This window comes from Oncorhynchus nerka, linkage group LG24 (assembly GCF_034236695.1).
Source record: "Oncorhynchus nerka isolate Pitt River linkage group LG24, Oner_Uvic_2.0, whole genome shotgun sequence".
Lineage (NCBI taxonomy): Eukaryota > Metazoa > Chordata > Actinopteri > Salmoniformes > Salmonidae > Oncorhynchus > Oncorhynchus nerka.
The window spans coordinates 80,280,480-80,299,789 of NC_088419.1; the positions used below are offsets into that span (position 1 = coordinate 80,280,480).

Here is a 19,310-nt window from a genome sequence, read left to right on the forward strand (position 1 = left end):
GCACATGGGGATGTGTACAACCTCACCACAGATTCTAAGATGTGTAATGTGTGTGAAGTTGAAAGCTGGATGGAATAATGATTACCATGCACGTACACTTCAGAGGTAAAGAGGTAGGTTGTGACCTTTACAGCTAAGACCAGACCTACTGACACCAACCCAGTAAAATAGACTCCATAGATATTAGCCAGACAAAACATTTCATTAAATATCATTTATTATACACAAGACTTACTGTACATACCCTGGTTTCATGAGTTATATGTAGGTTTTATTTGGCAAGAGCTCAACAGGATCTGGCTGAAACAGACCCATCATCTACCAGTAGGCTGAGAATGGGGTATAAACAAAAATGAAAACGGAGTAAAGAAGAGTCTTTCACATTTTCTCTTCAGTGCAGGTAATTGGAATTCCCATATGCCGGGGCCAGGTCATGATGAACATCCCAAACCCAGGGTCTCACAGAGCTGGAGCGATGTGCTGGTTGGGTTTCTCTTACAGGACAAGATAACGTATCCTCTTCTGAAAACAGATGTAGAACAAATTGAAGGGTCGAAAATCCTAGAATTGTCCAATGCTGGTCTGTTGACCATCTACTTACCTGGAGTGTAACGTCTCCAATAATGGCCACAGCATCCTCGCACCCGGTTCAAGACTGCTGACACTGAGGTGAGAACAAGCTGGATAGTAGATGGACTAGGATGCATTCCTGTATGGATCGGGAGACAGTGGGTTTTATTCGCGAACAATTAGTCCTAACTAGACCTAAACATGTATGGAAAGTTGACACTTGTTCGAATAGGGCCCGCAGGTAGCGTAGTGGTTATAACGTTGGGCCAGTAACCGAAAGGTTGGTTGATCGAATCCCTGAGTTGCCAAGGTCAAAATCTGTCGTTCTGCCCGTTCCTAGGCCGTCATTGTGAATAAGCATTTGTTCTTAACTGACTTAAATTTTATTTTACCTTTATTTAACCTGGCAAGTCAGTTAAGAACAAATTCTTATTTTCAATGACGGCCTATGAACAGTGGGTTAACTGCCTTGTTCAGGGGCCGAATGACAGATTTGTACCTTGTCAGCTCGGGGATTTTAACATTCTTACCACTAGGCTACGCTGCCGCCACCTGGTTAAATAAAAATAGTAGGTTACTGCAAGCCAGCATCGTTATCTGGGCTGATCTAAACTTTATTCCAATGGGAAAATGGTATTGCTGGTAGGCTACGCTGTCAGCAGGTAAACCTATATAATAGTCTATATTTAATCCGATGATGTCATGAAGATGCATCTGTGGAAAAGTGTATATCTCGCCTCCCTCTGAAAATGCTATTTTGTTCCCACTAGGCAACAGCCTAGATCAATTGATCCACCATTCACACCCAGGTGGTTCATTGGGCTGTTGCCTCCATCGGGTAACTCGGCGGCGTGTGTGTAGGCTGTGCCTATAGAAATTGTACAGGAGAGGCTTTACAGGCTGAACTTGCGACTAGATCCATTGGGCAAGCTGTTGATATGTGGGCCATTTGTCCGTATCAAATAAATAATAGGTCTACATTATCATCACTACAGGCCTGTGTACCCGCCATGATGATGGAAAGAGACGTCAATTAAAACACCAAAAAGTGTAGGAATAATGACAGATGGTCGCGTTTCGCTGCCGCAGATGAGGTTACAGAGCAGCGCGCTTTTGTGCTGTTCCCAAAGTGCACGTTGATAAAAGGCAGACTTTCCTTGGAGGGGGTTCATCAAATCATCGTGCCTGCTTGTGTACATTCCACATCGCACAGTTAAATAACATATGTGACGAAATTACAACTTTTTTTCACCTCTGGTCATTGCCGAAATCAAATGACATTGACTAGTTTGGTTGCGATATCGGCGAATATCTTTTCGCGATTCTCTACATCACAAATCGTAAATAGGCTATAGCCTAGAAACTCTTAACAGATTAAGAGAGTGCTGATAATGACCGTTTACCTTAGCCGTAGTGACAGTGTTTCCCTGGAGTGCAAATAGCCAATCCGATTCCCGGATCAGGACTGTTGTTTAACAACTAATTATGGATGTGTGGATCTCAAACGATCAGGTGCGAAAAACTTGTTCGCTTGATTGTCGCTGCTCAGGTCGCGTCTAATCTTGAATTTTTTTGCGATTTCTGCCATCAGAATACAAATATCGCATTGAAAACACGGGTGTAGACTCATAAAAGTCGCATTGTGATCTGATTGTGTTCAAATCTGGTTGACCATCTCCGCAATGTATGCAGATTTTTACTGTCTGGACCGTTCATTATAGGCCTACCTCTGACTTCTACTGAAAGCGCATACAGTGGGCGACGTCATCGAACACCGCCCACAATCAGAATAAAAATAGTTTTGGGACTTGAGAGTTGTGGATATAGAGAGGTTTCGTTCGTTTGAGTCCGTAATGAGTCAGCAGAAATCTAGCAAGCAAAAATAAAGGGATTGCAAAAGCTTTACTACAACCAGGGTTGGTAAGGGATTACATAAACCCAGTAACTGTAATTCGTTACATTACCAGTAAAAAATATTGTAATCAGATTACAGATACTTTTGAAAACTAGGTGATTACTTCGAAGATTACTTTTAAATTCAGAAAGGTTTGTAAAAATAAAATAAAACATATTTGACACCTATGTTTTCTCAATGACATTCAAATCAACATTGAATGAAGGCGCAAATTTAAATTTGTTCCACTTGAGCGAGTCTGACTACAAATCAGTGAACACTATGATGACACACCAAATGGGTTTGATGGATTGCAAAGAGCAGGAATAGGCATTTGTAGTCTACAGTCCGAGCTGTGTCTTCCAATGGTACGACTGCTGTAGGCATTCAAAGATTATCCCATTTTTTAAATAAACGCTTGGAGGTAAGGATGACAGCAGTGGTATAGTCTTCGGCGATACGGATATCACGTATTGATATCTACATAGTGCATTGATGTGACTCACACCGCTGCTCTCTCATTTAGCTATTTGCGCCTTACGGATTGTGGATGTTGTGGATGGCTGTTCACAAATCTAAATGTGAATTTGAACCCAACAATGGTTGAATTCAAGCAGTTTAAACTGCCTATCAATCATTGTTTTTGAAACCGGTGGACAGCCAGAGAAAAATGAGCTCTTGTAACACCTACCCAGTGCGGATCCCGGCCCATGGAATAAAAGCGGGGCTTTTATTGCTCAATCTAATTCATGCTGATATTTTTTTTAATCGATAGGCCTAATGGACACATGTTCAAACTCGCACACTTTTGATATACTTAACAGGCCATTTGTAGTTTCTACATCCAGTTTTGGACTTATAAATGATATATACACTACTGGTCAAACATTTTAGAACACCTACTCATTCAAGGTTTTTTAAATTTATTTTTACTATTTTCTACGTTGTAGAATAATAGTGAAGACATCAACACTATGAAATAACACTTATGGAATCATGTAGTAACCAAAAGTGTTAAACAAATCGAAATATATTTCATATTTTACATTCTTTAAAGTAGCCGCCCTTTGCCTTGATGACTGCTTTGCACACTCTTGGCATTCTCTCAACCAGATTCATCTGGAATGCTTTTCCAACAGTTTTGAAGGAGTTCCCACATCCTGACTGCTGTTTGGCTGCTTTTCCTTCACTATGCAGTCCGACTCATCCCAAACTATCTCAATTTGGACGAGGTTGGGGATTGTGGAGGCCAGATCATCTGACGCAGTGGTCCATCACTCTCATTCTTGGTCAAATAGCCCTTACACAGCCTGGAGGTGTGTTGGAACATTGTCCTGTTGAAAAACAAATTTAGTAGCACTAAGCCTTAACCAGATTGGATGGCGTATTGCTGCAGAATGCTGTGATATCCATGCTGGTTAAGTGTGCCTTGAATTCTAAATAAATCACAGAAAGTGTCACCAGCAAAGCATAACACCTCCTCCTCCATGCTTTACGGTGGGAAATACACATGCAGAGATCATCCGTTCACCCACACCGGGTCTCGGTTAGAAAACAAAAATCTTCAATTTGGACCAATTTCCACCCGTCTAATGTCTATTGCTCGTGTTTCTTGGCTCAAGCAAGTCTCTTCTTATTATTGGTGTCCTTAAATAGTGGTTTCTTTGCAGCAATTCGACCAAGAAGGCCTGCTTCATACAGTCTCCTCTGAACAGTTGATGTTGGGATGTGTATGTTACTTGTACTCTGTGAAGCATTTATTTGGGCTGCAATTTCTGAGGCTGGTAACTCTAATGAACTTATCCTCTGCAGCAGAGGTAACTCTGGGTCTTCCATTCCTGTGGTGGTCCGAATGAGAGCCAGTTTCATCATAGCGCTTGATGGTTTATGCGACTGCACTTGAAGAAACATTCAAAGTCCTTGAAATGTTCCGTATTGACTGACCTTCATGTCTTAAAGATATTATGGACTGTCGTTTCTCTTTGTTTATTTGAGCTGTTCTTGCCATAATATGGACTTGGTCTTTTATCAAATAGGCTGGCTATCTTCTGTATACCACCCCTACCTTGTCACAACAGAACTGATTGGCTCAAACGCATTAAGAAGGAAAGAAATTCCACAAATTCACTTTTCCAGGTGACTACATATTAGCCAACGTACAATCATTGGATAACAAAATAGATGAGCTACGATAATGAATATCCTACCAACGGGACATTAAAACCTGTAATATCTTATGTTTCAGCGAGTCGTGGCTGAACGAAGACATGGATAACATATAGCTGCCGGGGTTTATGCTACATCGGCAAGATAGAACAGCTGCCTCCGGTAAGACGAGGGGTGGCAGTCTGTATATTTGTAAACAACAGCTGGTGCACAAAATCTAATATTAAGGAAGTCTTGAGGTTTCACTCGCCTGAGGTAGAGTATCTCATGATAAGCTGTAGACCACACTATTTACCAAGAGAGTTTTCATCTATATTTTTCGTAGCTGTCTATTTACCACCACAAACCGATGCTGGCACTAAGACCGCACTCAATGAGCTGTATAAGGCCATAAGCAAACAGGAAAACACTCATCCAGAGCCGGCGCTCCTAGTGGCCAGGGAATTTAATGCAGGGGATCGTAAATCCATTTTACCTAATTTCTACCAGCAGGTTAAATATGCAACCAGAGGAAAAAACTCTAGACTACCTTCACTCCAAACACAGACGTGTACAAAGCTCTCCCTCACCCTCCATTTGGCAAATCTGACCATAATTCTATCCTCCTGTTTCTGGCATACAAGCAAAAACTAAAGCAGGAAGCACCAGTGACTCTGTCAATAATGAAGTAGTCAGATGACGCGGATGCTACACTATAGGACTGTTTTGCTAGCACAGACTGGAATATGTTCCGGGATTCATCCAATGGCATTGAGGAATACATCACATCATCTTTATCAATAAGTGCATCGATGACGTCGTCCCCACAGTGACCGTACGTACATACCCCAACCAGAAGCCATGGATTACAGACTTACAGCTAAAGGTTAGAGCTGCCGCTTTCAAGGAAACGAGACACTAACCCGGACGCTCATAAGAAATCCCGCTATGCCCTTCGACGAACCATCAACCAGGCAAAGCGTCAATACAGGGCTAAGATTGACTCGTACCACACCGGCTCCGACGTTCTTCGGATGTGGCAGGGCTTGCAAACTATTACAGACTACAAAGGGATGCGCAGCCGCGAGCTGCCCAGTGACAAGAGTCTACCAGATGAGCTAAATCACTTCTATGATCACTTCAAGGCAAGCAACATTGAAGAATGCATGAGAGCATCAGCTGTTCCGGATGACTGTGTGATCACGCTCTCCATAGCCGATGTGAGTAAGACCTTTAAACAGGTCAACATTCACAGGGCCAGATGGATAACCAGGACGTATACTCCGAGCATGCACTGACCAGCTGGTCGACGTGGCCGTCTTCACTGACATGTTCAACCTGTCCCTGGCCGAGTCTGTAATACTAACATGTTTCTGTCACGGATCCCCTTGGTACTGCTGCTCATTCCATGCACCAGTTCCGGAGGTCTACGTTACCGGCCACTAGGCGTCACTGAACTGTCTCATTACGCACACCTGGTTCCCATTCCCCCTGATTTAGTCATTGTATATGTGTGCTGTCTTTTCATCATTGTCTTGGTCGGTTATTGTTCCCATGTCCGTTGGTCTTGTGAGCACCTGTGCTTTGTTGTTTCGGCTTTCGTGCTGTGTGTATTGTGTACTCGTTATTACGGTGTCAGGCTGTGGGTAACTGGTGCATAGAATCAGGCGCAAGAGAGCAGAGATGAGTGTACAAGGTCATTTATTCCACGAACAGCACCAGTATAAAACAAATACTAAATGTGTGTGAAATACAGGTTACTCGTAAACAACGGGCGTAATAACGAACCCGGCAAACAATACCAGCTGACAAGTAATGATCTGAACATTATAAACAAACCGATCCTCGACTTCGGCGATGTCATCTACAAAATAGCTTCCAATACTCTACTCAGCAAACTGGATGCAGTTTATCACAGTGCCATCCGTTTGGTTACTAAAGCACCTTATACCACCCACCACTGAGACCTGTATGCTCTAGTCGGCTGGCCCTCGCTACATGTTCGTCGCCAGATCCACTAGCTCCAGGTCATCTACAAGTCTATGCTAGGTAAAGCGCCGCCTTATCTCAGTTCACTGGTCACGATGGCAACACCCACCCGTAGCACGCGCTCCAGCAGGTGTATCTCACTGATCATCCTTAAAGCCAAAACCTAATTTCCTTCCAGTTCTCTGCTGCCTGCGACTGGAACGAATTGCAAAAATCTCTGAAGTCGGAGACTTTTATCTCCCTCACCAACTTCAAACATCTGCTATCTGAGCAGCTAACCGATCGCTGCAGCTGTACATAGTCCATCGGTATATAGCCCACCCAATTTACCTACCTCATCCCCATACTGTTATTATTTTATTTACTTTTCTGATCTTTTGCACACCAGTATCTCTACCTGCACATGTTCATCTGATCATTTATCACTCCAGTGTTAATCTGCCAAATTGTAATTATTCGCTCCTATGGCCTATTTATTGCCTACCTCCTCATGCCTTTTGCACACAATGTATATAGATTTTTTTTCTTCTACTATGTTATTGACTTGTTTATTGTTTACTCCATGTGTAACTATGTGTTGTCTGTTCACACTGCTATGCTTTATCTTGGCCAGGTCGCAGTTGCAAATGAGAACTTGTTCTCAACTAGCCCACCTGGTTAAATAAAGGTGAAATAAAATAAAATATATAAAAAATAAAAACACGCATAAAAACATGGGGGAAACAGAGGGTTAAATAATGAACATGTCATTTGGGAATAGAAACCAGGTGTGTAGAAAACAAAGACGAAACAAATGGAAAATGAAAAGTGGATTGGCGATGGCTAGAAAGCCGGTGACGTCGCCCGCCGAACAAGGAGAGGGACCGACTTCGGCGGAAGTCGTGACATACGGGTCTCGTCCTGTGTATTGTAGTGCACTTGTTATTACCGGTCTCGTCCCCTGTATTGTTATTACGGTTCTCGTCCCATGTATTTATTAGAGGTTTAACCTTGCTCTTTTGTTTGGGTTACATCCCTGTGTTTTGTATATGTGTTTGTTTTGGGCTTCATCCCCGTGCCTTTTCATGGCATGTTGTTTTTTGGGTGGAGTATTAAAAACCCCTATTATGTATTCCTGCGCATGTCTCCAATCATGTATACAATGTGACAGTTTCAAGCAGACCACCTTAGTCCCTGTACCCAAGAACACTAAGGTAACCTGCCTAAATAACTACCGACCCGTAGCACTCACGTCTGTAGCCATGAAGTGCTTTGAAAGGCTGGTCATGACTCACATCAACACCATTATCCCAGAAACTCTAGACCTACTCCAATTTGCATACTGCCCCAAAAGATCCACAGATGATGCAATCTCTATTACACTCCACACTGCCCTTTCCCAAATGGACAAAAGGAACACCTACTTGAGAATGCTATTCATTGACTACTGCTCAGCGTTCAACAACATAATGTAAGTCGCTCTGGATAAGAGCGTCTGCTAAATGACTTAAATGTAAAAAATGTAAATAATGCCCTCAAAGCTCATCACTAAGCTAAGGACCCTGAGAATAAATACCTCCCTCTGCAACAGGATCCTGGACTTCCTAATGTGCCGCCCCCAGGTGGTAAGGGTACGTAACAACACATCTGCCACGCTGATCCTCAACACAGGGGCCCCTCATGGGTGCGTGCTCAGTCCCGTCCTGTACTCCCTGTTCACCCATGACTCCATGACTGCATGGCCAGCACGACTCCAACACATTCATTTTGCGACACAATAGTGGTAGGCCTGATCACCGTCAATGATGAGACAGCCTATAGGGGTTCTACAGCTGCACCATCGAGAGCATGGTTGCATCACTGCCTGGTATGGAAACTGCTTGGCCTCCGACCACAAGACACTACAGAGAGTAGTGCGTACAGCCCAGTACATCACTGGGGCCAAGCTTCCTGACATCCAGGACCTCTATACCAGGCGGTGTCAGAGGAAGGCCCTAAAAATTGTCAGACTCCAGCCACCATAGTTATAGACTATTCTCTCTGATACCGCACGGCAAGCGGTACCGGAGGGCCAAGTCTATATCCAAAAGGCTTCTTAACAGCTTCTACCCTCAAGACATAAGACTCCTGAACAGCTAATCAAATGGCTACCCAGACTATTTGCATTATCCCACCCCTCTTTTATGCTGCTGCTACTCTCTTTTTATTATCTATGCATAGTCACTTTAACTCTACCTACATGTATATATTAGCTCAATTACCTTGACTGACCTGTGCCCCCCGCACATTGACTCTGTACCGTTACCCAGCCTCGCTACTATTATTTTACTGCTGCTCTTCTTTTAAACTTATAGATTTTTTACTTAACACTTATTTTTCATAAAACTGCATTGTTGGTTAAGGGCTTGTAAGTAAGCATTTCACTGTAAGGTGTAGACCTGTTGTATTCGGCGCATGCGACAAATAAAATGTGTCACATAGCCCCCTCCCCCTCTCGTAGGCCTATGGCAAGTGACTCAGCTATAATCCACTGATTTGACACACACATATTTACTTTACTTTATTTGTGTTTCACCTAACTTCATGACTAAAAACACACGTTGCTCTAAGTGTCATAACGCTCTGAAGTCTTCAGTGGTGTTATGTGGACTGTGTCAATGTGCATTCTATAGGAAGTGCACCCCTATTGATAAAACTAACACAAATGTATGGTTGTATAGGACATGGGAGGCATGCATTTCTATGTTTCCGTTCCACTCTCTGATTACTGTAACGTTAAGCAATTTAACAACCTGTATAGCAGTTTATCTAATTCCAAGACAAGCTTATTTTCTACCTTTCATTTGAAAGTTTGCAGTCTTCCTAAAAATCATGACCATGTTGTTCATTATCTGTCTTCTCAGTCTTGAAACCATGGTTGACTTGAAGAGATGACCCTGCTTTATTACATGTCTCCTTATTATTCACCACTCTAGAACATCATTTTTGTTCATAAACGTTTTCAATTCTTTGTAAGAGAGGACCTGCACTTACATCTGATAACATTGATGTTTAATCTCTTTTCATAGAAAAGTGTGATTTTCAAGTGAAAGGTTTTTGGAGGACGTTTAGAAAAAGTGAACAAGCGTCTGGGGGCGAACAGTATAGGCCACTACTTGGTATCGTGATACTTGGCGCATATCCTGAAAGTATGATGGTGTACTGGTGGTTAGCTAGCTAAGTGTGTGTCATTGAAGTATTTATAAACAAAAAATTAGATCTCTTAAAAGTTTCACTCATTTTCATTATATTATCTATACAATTGCTTGCTTTTGGGCCAATAGGCTTGACATATTACCTCTTTCAAGGAGCTTTCCATTTTGATAGGGTTATTTTACCTAAAGATCTTTAGGCCTACCAATAGAATAAAAAAACTAAAAAAACAATAACTCCGCATCCCTGCCCAGCCTTGCAAGAGTGACGTGGTGTGTAGCATCCCCACTGCTGGCCTGCTCTCCAGGCACCATCACATGAGTCTGAAGCCACATCTGGCCAAACTCGTGTTTTTAAAAGTGAATTCAAAGGCACTATAGACTGAGCCTAATAAGGCATTTTCACGTCATTTTTATTGCATTGTAAGTCACAGCCTATATGTGCAATTTAGACCATAATGATTTAATACAATGAAATGTTGTATCAAATCAAATTTATTTATATAGCCCTTCGTACATCAGCTGATATCTCAAAGTGCTGTACAGAAACCCAGCCTAAAACCCCAAACAGCAAGCAATGCAGGTGTAGAAGCACGGTGGCTAGGAAAAACTCCCTAGAAAGGCCAAAACCTAGGAAGAAACCTAGAGAGGAACCAGGCTATGTGGGGTGGCCAGTCCTCTTCTGGCTGTGCCGGGTGGAGATTATAACAGAACATGGCCAAGATGTTCAAATGTTCATAAATGACCAGCATGGTCAAATAATAGTAAGGCAGAACAGTTGAAACTGGAGCAGCAGCATGGCTAGGTGGACTGGGGACAGCAAGGAGTCATCATGTCAGGTAGTCCTGGGGCATGGTCCTAGGGCTCAGGTCCTCCGAGAGAGAGAAAGAAAGAGAGAAGGAGAGAATTAGAGAACGCACACTTAGATTCACACAGGACACCGAATAGGACAGGAGAAGTACTCCAGATATAACAAACTGACCCTAGCCCCCCGACACATAAACTACTGCAGCATAAATACTGGAGGCTGAGACAGGAGGGTTTAAATGCTGAGCGCTTAATATTCCTGCCAGCCACGTGTGTCGCACTCGCAAATGCTATAGCCTTGAAATAATAAGCTAACAATATAGCCTAAATAATACATTTTCTTAGGCTACCTGTCTGAAGGCCCGCACACTGCTAAAGCTCCCAATTCACCAATTTATTGACAACGCCTCGGGAGAGGCGAAGGTCGAGAGCCATTCGTCCTCCGAAACACATACCTTCCGAGCTGCACTGCTTCTTGACATACTGCTCGCTTAACCTGGAGGCTAGCCGCACTAACGTGTTGGAGGAAACACCATACAACTGGCGACCAAAGTCAGCGTCCATGCGCCCGGCCGCCACAAGGAGTCACTAGAGCTTGAAGAGACAAAGACATTCCGCCCAGCCAAACCATCCCCTAACCTGGACGACGATGGGCCAATTGTGTGCCGCCTCATGGGTCTCCCAGTCGCGGCCGGATTAAATGCAGCCTGGGATCAAACCCGGATCTGTAGTGACGCCTATAGCACTGTGATGCAGTGCCTTAGACCGCTGTGCCACTCGGGAGGCCATGAGCGCTCCTTATAGTCATGTTTATTAAAATAATTTTACATTCAAATCATATGGTTTGGTTTCAATACTTCAAAACGGAAAATTAGGTCCAGGCAGTCACAAAAATAGATAGGTGTTGGTTAAATTGTGATTTTTAATGAATGTAGCGAATTTGGAGTGGCGTTTCTTTTTCATGTGAGCGAGGGGCGGTTTTTAGTGGAGCAGTAAGAAAGGACTTGGAGAGCAATGAGCGGGATTTCCGACCGCTCAACTCTGCTCACTGTCACGTCTTCCGCCAAAGTTGTTCCCTCTCCTTATTCGGGCGGTGTTCGGCGGCCGACGTCACCAACCTTCTAGCCATCGCTGATCCATTTTTAATTTTCCATTGGTGTTGTCTTGTCTTCCATCACACCTGGTTCCAATCGCATCAATTACATGTTGTGTATTTAACCCTCTGTTCCCCCTCATGTCCTTTAACCCTCTGTTCCCCCTCATGTCAGTGATTGTTTACTGTAAGTGTATGTGTACGTCTGTACTGGTGTGCGTCGGGTTATGTTATCCATTGATTTTTATTATTATGTTTTCCGGTGGGTTTTTTGTAAATAAACTGCGCCGTTGGAAACAGTTATTTCTTTCCTGCGTCTGACTTCTCTGCCGCCAGTTAATCACCCTTACAGAATCACCGACCCAAACTATGGAGTCAGCAGGAAACGGTACCCCGGCCATAGGAGTGGAGGACCGTGTCCAGGAGCATGCAGCAATACTACACCATCTTGGCACCACCATGGACCATTGTCCAGAAAATGGGAGAGACGGAGTTCTTCCAGCGCCTCCACCAGCACAACCGGGGTCTCCCCTGAAGCGCCCCTTTTCCACCTGAACCCTGTGGGATTCGTCTCTCCTTGCCCCAGGAGTATGACGGGAGGGCTGCGAACTGCCAGGGGATCCTGTTACAATTAGACCTCTACCTGGCCACCGTCCACACGGCTCCATCGGGTCGTGAGAGGGTGTCCTCCCTCGTCTCGTGCCTCACCAGGAAAGCCCTGGAGTGGGCCAACGCCGTGTGAAGAGAGGGAGATGCGGCGTTGGACTAGTTTGAGGAGTTCACTCGCCTTTGCCGGGCAGTCTTCGACCACCCGCCCGAGGGTAGAGCGGTGGGTGAACGCCTCTACCATCTGAGGCAGGAGACGTGGAGCGTCCAGGAGTTCGCACTGGAGTTTAGGACCCTGGCTGCCGGCGCGGGATGGAACAACATGGCCCTGATCGACCATTACCGCTGCAGTCTGTGCGAGGACGTCCGTAGGGAGTTGGCCTGCAGACACCACCATCACGTTCGACCAGCTGGCGGACCTGTTCATCCGGCTGGACAACCTGCTGGCTACTCGCAGACTTCCAGGTCGGGGTCTGGTGGTTCCATCCTCCCGCACCCCCTCTCCGATACCCATGGAGCTGGGAGGGGCGGTGCGCAGGGAGACCGGAGGGGGTTCCTACTCGTGCACCATCTGTGGCTGCAGAGGTCACACTGCCGGTCGGTGCTCGGTTGGTTCCTCTGGGAATCGAGGCAGCAGGCAGGGCGCTCTTGCGTTACCCCAGGTGAGCCGGCACCATTCTCATCCAGAGCCCTCTGTTGCACATATGTTTGTGTCTGTCACGTTTCCTGAGTTTTCCCCGCATTCCCAGCACAAGGCGCTCGTAGATTCAGGCTCGGCTGGGAATTTCATTGATAGAGCGTTAGCTCATAGTTTAGGGACCCCCATTGTTCCCGTAGATGTGCCCTTCCCCGTTCACGCCTTAGATAGTCGACCATTAGGGTCAGGGTTAATTAGGGAGGTCACCGCTCCTTTGGGCATGGTGACGCAGGGGGGTCACACGGAGAGAATGAGTCTTTTCCTTATTGACTCTCCTGCGTTTCCCATGCTGCTGAGACTACCCTCGTTAGCTTGTCATAACCCCACTGTTTCTTGGCCAGAAGACTGTGGTTGTGGAGATGGGAGACGTGGACGATTACTTTAATTGTTAACTTACCAATTAAGTGCCAAGGAAAACCAAGACCTATACGCTACTGTCCTTGAGACGTTTGGTGTATTTGTGCATCTGAGGAATGTAGCATTGTTATTGATAGTTTATAACAGCAAGTAACTAACATGGCTGGTCTGTCTGTACAATGTGTAAGTATGAGGATGTCACCAAGTGCTAAAAAGCCTAGTCTTCCCCCACTTGATCAATACATTTAATACTTTCCATTTCAGCTGTGATCCTAGCCAAAGTCAATATGAAGAAGCGTTCAAACGTTTCCCCGTCACTTTCTAGCAGATGTATCTCTCACATTTTGAATAAAAGTTTGTAATACTCAGTTTTCCTATTCCCCACAACATTGTATTCCATTTCAGATGTTTGATACTTAAGAATATAAAATTAATTTAAAAACCTCACAACGAATTATAATTCACATATAAGCTATGGTACTTAACTGGCCTGAGTGGGACCAATATTAAATCCACTACCTGTTACTGTAATTTAATTATGCCAATGTGTTTTCATTAATTGAAAACCCTTAATCTATTTTATGAGAATTTGTAAGATTCTTGTTTGCATAAAATAGACGGAGACCAGTCTTTTCAATAATAGGTAACATAATTTATTCTCGGAGCGTGCTGCCACTTCATCACGAGCAACAGTTTATATACAAAACATGACGTCATTTCATTGCTTAACAGAAACCCCTCCTCTCGACAGGGACAAAGTGAGGTGAAAAGTTCATTCTAACTTACTAACACACTCCCAGGTAACTTTTGACCCCTCAACATTATCGATCACCACTTAGCTGACAGTTCTAATTAACAGAAAACCTAGGAATGCACTCACTGTCTTATCTAAAAAACCCAGAGCTCAGTTTCGTCAGTTCAACCATAGGTCATGATGAACATCCCAAACCCAGGATCTCACAGAGCTGGAGAGAGGTGCTGGTTGGGTTTCTCTTACAGGACGAGATAGCGTATCCTCTTCTAAAAACAGATGTAGAACAAAATGAATGCCAAATTGAAGGGTAAAAAATTATAGAATTTCAAATTCTGGCCTGCTGACCATCTACTTACCTGAGGTGTAACGTCTCCAATAATGGCCACAGCATCCTCGCACCCGGTTCAAGACTGCTGACACTGAGGTGAGAACAAGCTGGATAGTAGATGGACCAGGATACATGCCTGTATGGATCGGGAGACAGTGGGTGTTATTCACAAACAATTAGTCCTAACTAGACCTAAACATCTATGGTAAGTTGTGACTTGTTCGAATAGTAGGTTACTGCAAGCCAGCATCGATATCCGGAATGATCTAAACTTTATTCCAATGGGAAAATGGTATTGCCAGTAGGCTACGCTGTCAGCAGGTAAACCTATACAATATAATAGCCTATATTTTATCCGATAATGTAGTGAAGATAAATCTTAGACCAACATCTGGAAAAGTGTATATCTCGCTTCCCTCTGAAAAGGAAATTTTGTTCCCACTAGGCACCAGCCCAATGAACCACCTGGATGTGTATGGAGGATCAATGTGTATAGGCTCCATCGGGTAACTTGGCGGTGTGTGTGTAGGCTGTGCCTTATAGAAATTGTACAGGAGAGGCTTTCCAGGCTGAACCTGCGGCTGGACCCATTGGGCAAAGCTGTTGATATGTAGGCCATCTGTCCCTAACAAATAAATCAAATCAAATGTTATTTGTCACATACACATGGTTGGCAGATGTTAATGCGAGTGTAGTGAAATGTGTGTGCTTCTAGTTCCGACAGTGCAGTAATATGAGCAACGACCGTGCGGCATAGGCAAGATGCAATAGATGGTATGAAACGCAGTATATGCATACAAGATGAGTAATGTAGGATATGTAACATTATTAAAGTGGCATTGTTTAAAGTGAATAGTGATACCTTTACTAAATCCATTTATTAAAGTGGCCAGTGATATGGGTCTGTATGTTGGCAGTAGCCTCTCTATGTTAGTGATGGCTGTTTAACAGTCTGATGGCCTTGAGACAGAAGCTGTTTTTCAGTCTCTCAGTCCCAGCTTTGATGCACCTGTACTGACCTCACACTCTTGTGGGGCACCAGTGTTGAGGATCAGTGAAGTGGAGAGGCTGTTTCCTACCTTCACCACCTGGGGGTGGCCCGTCAGAAAGTCCAGGACCCAATTGCACAGGGCGGGGTTGAGACCCAGGGCTTTAAGCTTAATGATGAGCTTGGAGGGTACTATGGTGTTGAATGCTGATCTGTAGTCAATGAACAGCATTCTTACATAGGTATTCCTCTTGTCCAGATGGGATAGGGCAGTGTGCAGTGTGATGGCGATTGCATCATCTGTGGACCTATTGGGGTGGTATGCAACCTGAAGTGGGTCTAGGGTGGCAGGTAAGGTGGAGGTGATATGATCCTTGACTGGTCTCTCAAAGCACTTTATGATGACAGAAGTGAGTGCTACGGGGCATTGGTCATTTAGTTCAGTTATCTTTGCCTTCTTTGGTACAGGAACAATGGTGGCCTTCTTGAAGCATGTGGGTCCATAAACACTCCAGCCAGCTGGTCTTCGCATGCTCTGAGGAAGCGGTTAGGGGTGCCGTCTGGGCCAGCAGCCTTGCGAGGGTTAACACGTTTAAATGTCTTACTCACATCGGCCACGGAAAAGGAGGGGGGGGGCGCAGTCCTTGGCGGGCCGCGTCAGTGGCACTGTATTATCCTCAAAGCGGGCAAAGAAGGTGTTAAGCTTGTCTGAAAGAAAGACGTTGGTGTCTGTGACGTGGCAGGTTTTCGTTTTGTAGTCCGTAATTGCCTGCAGACCCCGCCACATGTGTCTACCGACATTTCACTTGTTTGATTGGCTTGCGGAGGGAATACTACACTGTTTAAGTTCAGCCATATTCCCGGACCTCTTTCCATGGTTGAATGCGGTGGTTTGCGCTTTTAGTTTTGCGCGAATGCCGCCGTCTATCCATGGTTTCTGGTCGGGGTAGGTTTCAATAGTCACAGTGGGTACAACATCTCCAATGCACTTTCTAATAAACTCACTCAGAGTCAGCGTATAAATCGATGTTATTGTCTGAGTCTTCCCGGAACATTTTCCAGTCCACATGATCAAAACAATCGTGAAGCATGGATTCCTATTGGTCAGACCAGCGTTAAATGGTTCTATTCATGGGTACATCCTGTTTGAGTTTATGCCTATAGGACGGTATGAGCAAGATGGAGTCGTAGTCAGATTTCCTGAAGGGAGGGCGGGGAAGGGCCTTTTATGCATCGCGGAAGTTAGAGTAGCAGTTGTCCAGTGTTTTGCCCGAGCGGGTGCAGCAGTCAATGTGCTGGTAGCATTTAAGTAGCCTTGGTCTTAAATTAGCTTTGTTAAAATCCCCAGGTACAATAAATGCAGCCTCAGGATATATGGTTTCAGGGCTGTCGAGGTATCTGCTTGGTGGGGGGGGGATATACACGTCTGTGACTATAATCGGAGAGAATTATCTTGGGAGATAATGCGGTCGGCATTTGATTGTAATGAATTCTAGGTCAGGTGAACAAAAGGACTTGAGTTCCTGTATGTTGTTATTGTTACACCATGAGTCGTTAATCATGAGGCATACCCTCCCACCCTTCTTCCTACCTGAGAGATGTTAGTTTCTGTCGGTGCGATGCATGTAGAAACCTTGTGGCTGTACCGACTCTGACAACATATCCCGAGTGAGCCATGTTTCCATGAAACAGAGAATGTTACAATCTCTGATGTCTCTCTGGAAGGCAACTCGTGCCCTAATTTTGTCCACCTTGTTGTCGAGAGACTGGACTTTGGTGACTAATATGCTCGGAAGTGGTGGGTTGTGTGCTCGCCTTCTCAGTTTGACTAGGAGGCCGCTCCGTCTGCCTCTCCTGTGGCGACGAAGTTGTTTTGGGTCGGCCTCTGGCATTATTTCCAATGTCCAGGGGGAGGTCTGAACAAAGGATCCGCTTTGGGAAAGTCATATTCCTAGTCATAATGTTGGTAAGTTGACGTTGCTCTTATATGCAATTTAAATAATAGGTCTACATTATTACTACAGGTCTATCCAGTGGATCGCCACTTTGAGCCCCACATTTTTTGCAAAAATACAAATATAACGTTTCACATAGACTTAGATTAGAAGTGCCCTTCCAAGAAGGCTTAAGGTCATTGGCCACAGATAAAATTGTCAAATCACGTTATATCTACAGTAGCATTTATTGGACTGATCATGTCAACATCTTACTTTCAAAGTCTTAGCTAGCAGTCATCATTAAGTAGACAATCTACTGGCAAATCCTTTTAAATCCTTGTCATATGAAGATGAATAATTAAGAGAAATTATAGATGAAACGAATTGGTGCTCATCGGCCATTGGACATGAAGATTACACAACAAGTTGGAAATCGCAAATTCAACAATGAGTCGTTTGGAAGGAATCAGTGTCTAACTGCGAGCATTGCAAAGAAACCACTAATGTTAGCTGCTGTTCATTGGAGTGGCTGTGTGTCCCCCCCGAGTTCCCACCATAAATCCAGAGAATGCCCGACTTTGATGACAAAATTTGCCCATAAAGGACCGCTGGCGCCACCTTCACAAGGTGAGTCCAAAAATGTCTTGTATGCTGCTGCATAAATTATGTAATATTCCAGGGAGATGTGTTTACTGCAGCTGAGAAAATAATACTAAGTGTATGTTGTGTAGTAAGCTGTTAGTAGCCCATGTGCCTCACCCTAATAAATTTGGTCTATTTTCACCAACGTGGTATTGTAAACACATATCGTTCATGGCCCGGTGTTTGCTTGCTTGGCTACTTTTTTGTACAGCTTTGACAGTGGTGCTTGGCTTGTACGTGCAAATTCAGCACACACAACATTCTAAAATATAATGTTATTGTGTTATTTGACATGTCAAATTGAATGCTTATTTAACGCGTCAAATAGTGTTATATGACATGTATCTTTTTTGACACATAAAGACCCAAACGGCATTCAATGTGCATCACCCTAAAAATGTGGTCTATTTTCACCTCTTAATTTCGCCTACTGTTCTAACTTGGTGGTGCACATATAGCCTATAACCTGTTTTAGAGAAATGTAATCATTAAATATTGTAAGAGCTTTCATTGTCTGTTTATATGCCCCCTTTATTTATCCTACAGTTCTGACTTGTACAGGGAGTGCACTGTAAGAATGGCCCATGTTCTGAATTCTGTCGCTGTACATTTCAAAAGTGCTAAACAAATAGTTATATTGACTACGTTCGTTGTCGCTTGCTCATTAATGTCTTAATCAAAATTACAGATGGCCTCTTATCCGATTGTTGTCCCATTTATGCCATAGTTTGTACATCTCAATTGTCAGTAGAAACCACATTTGTTTAAGCAAGTCTGCCATATCAGCTGTTCTTTTTTAAAGACAGTAAATGAGGCTGAATGAACATGGTTCGCTGCCAGACTATGCTCTGCTGAAACCAAGGTGTTTGGGACTCTGCTGTTGGGACAGCTTTATGTAGGCCCTAACAGTTTGTGGGCACCGTTTGTCACCGTTATAGTGTAATTAATATATTGTTTAGTGTTGTGATGTATAGTGGCTTTGCTGGCACACATCCCACTTTTTTGGGGGTGGGCCCACCAAGATTTACATGCTAAAATCGCCACTGGGCTATATATTGCTGCGTGAACAAAACCGTCTATGAATGTAAGGTTTAATCAAAGCCCCTCATTGAGCGCACGCGTTGATCGTTTTACAACAGAACGGGGGTCAATTTGATTACCATCTTCAAGGAAAGACTTCAAGAGACGTTTGCCTTTTATCGGCGTGCACTTTTGGAACAGCACAAAAGCCCGCTGCTCGGTCACGTCACCTGCTGAGACGAAACGCGTCCAGCAGTGGACACATCAATCCCTTCAGGCTACAAATGCGCATAACCCCGAATGTCATTAGGCC

At 44.1% G+C, this 19,310-nt stretch overlaps 2 long non-coding RNA genes across 2 annotated transcripts; both read right to left on the minus strand.

Annotated features, from left to right (window-relative positions):
* Positions 1 to 199: 199 nt before the first annotated feature.
* LOC115108630 (uncharacterized) lies at positions 200 to 2,321 on the minus strand. Its single transcript, XR_003860369.2, has 3 exons — positions 1,974 to 2,321; positions 602 to 709; positions 200 to 522 (listed from the first exon to the last, which is right to left on the minus strand). It is a non-coding gene; the product is annotated as an uncharacterized LOC115108630 (long non-coding RNA).
* Positions 2,322 to 13,965: 11,644 nt separating this feature from the next.
* On the minus strand, positions 13,966 to 15,865 carry LOC135564411 (uncharacterized). The gene is made up of 2 exons (XR_010460997.1): positions 14,439 to 15,865; positions 13,966 to 14,348 (listed from the first exon to the last, which is right to left on the minus strand). It is a non-coding gene; the product is annotated as an uncharacterized LOC135564411 (long non-coding RNA).
* Positions 15,866 to 19,310: the final 3,445 nt, after the last annotated feature.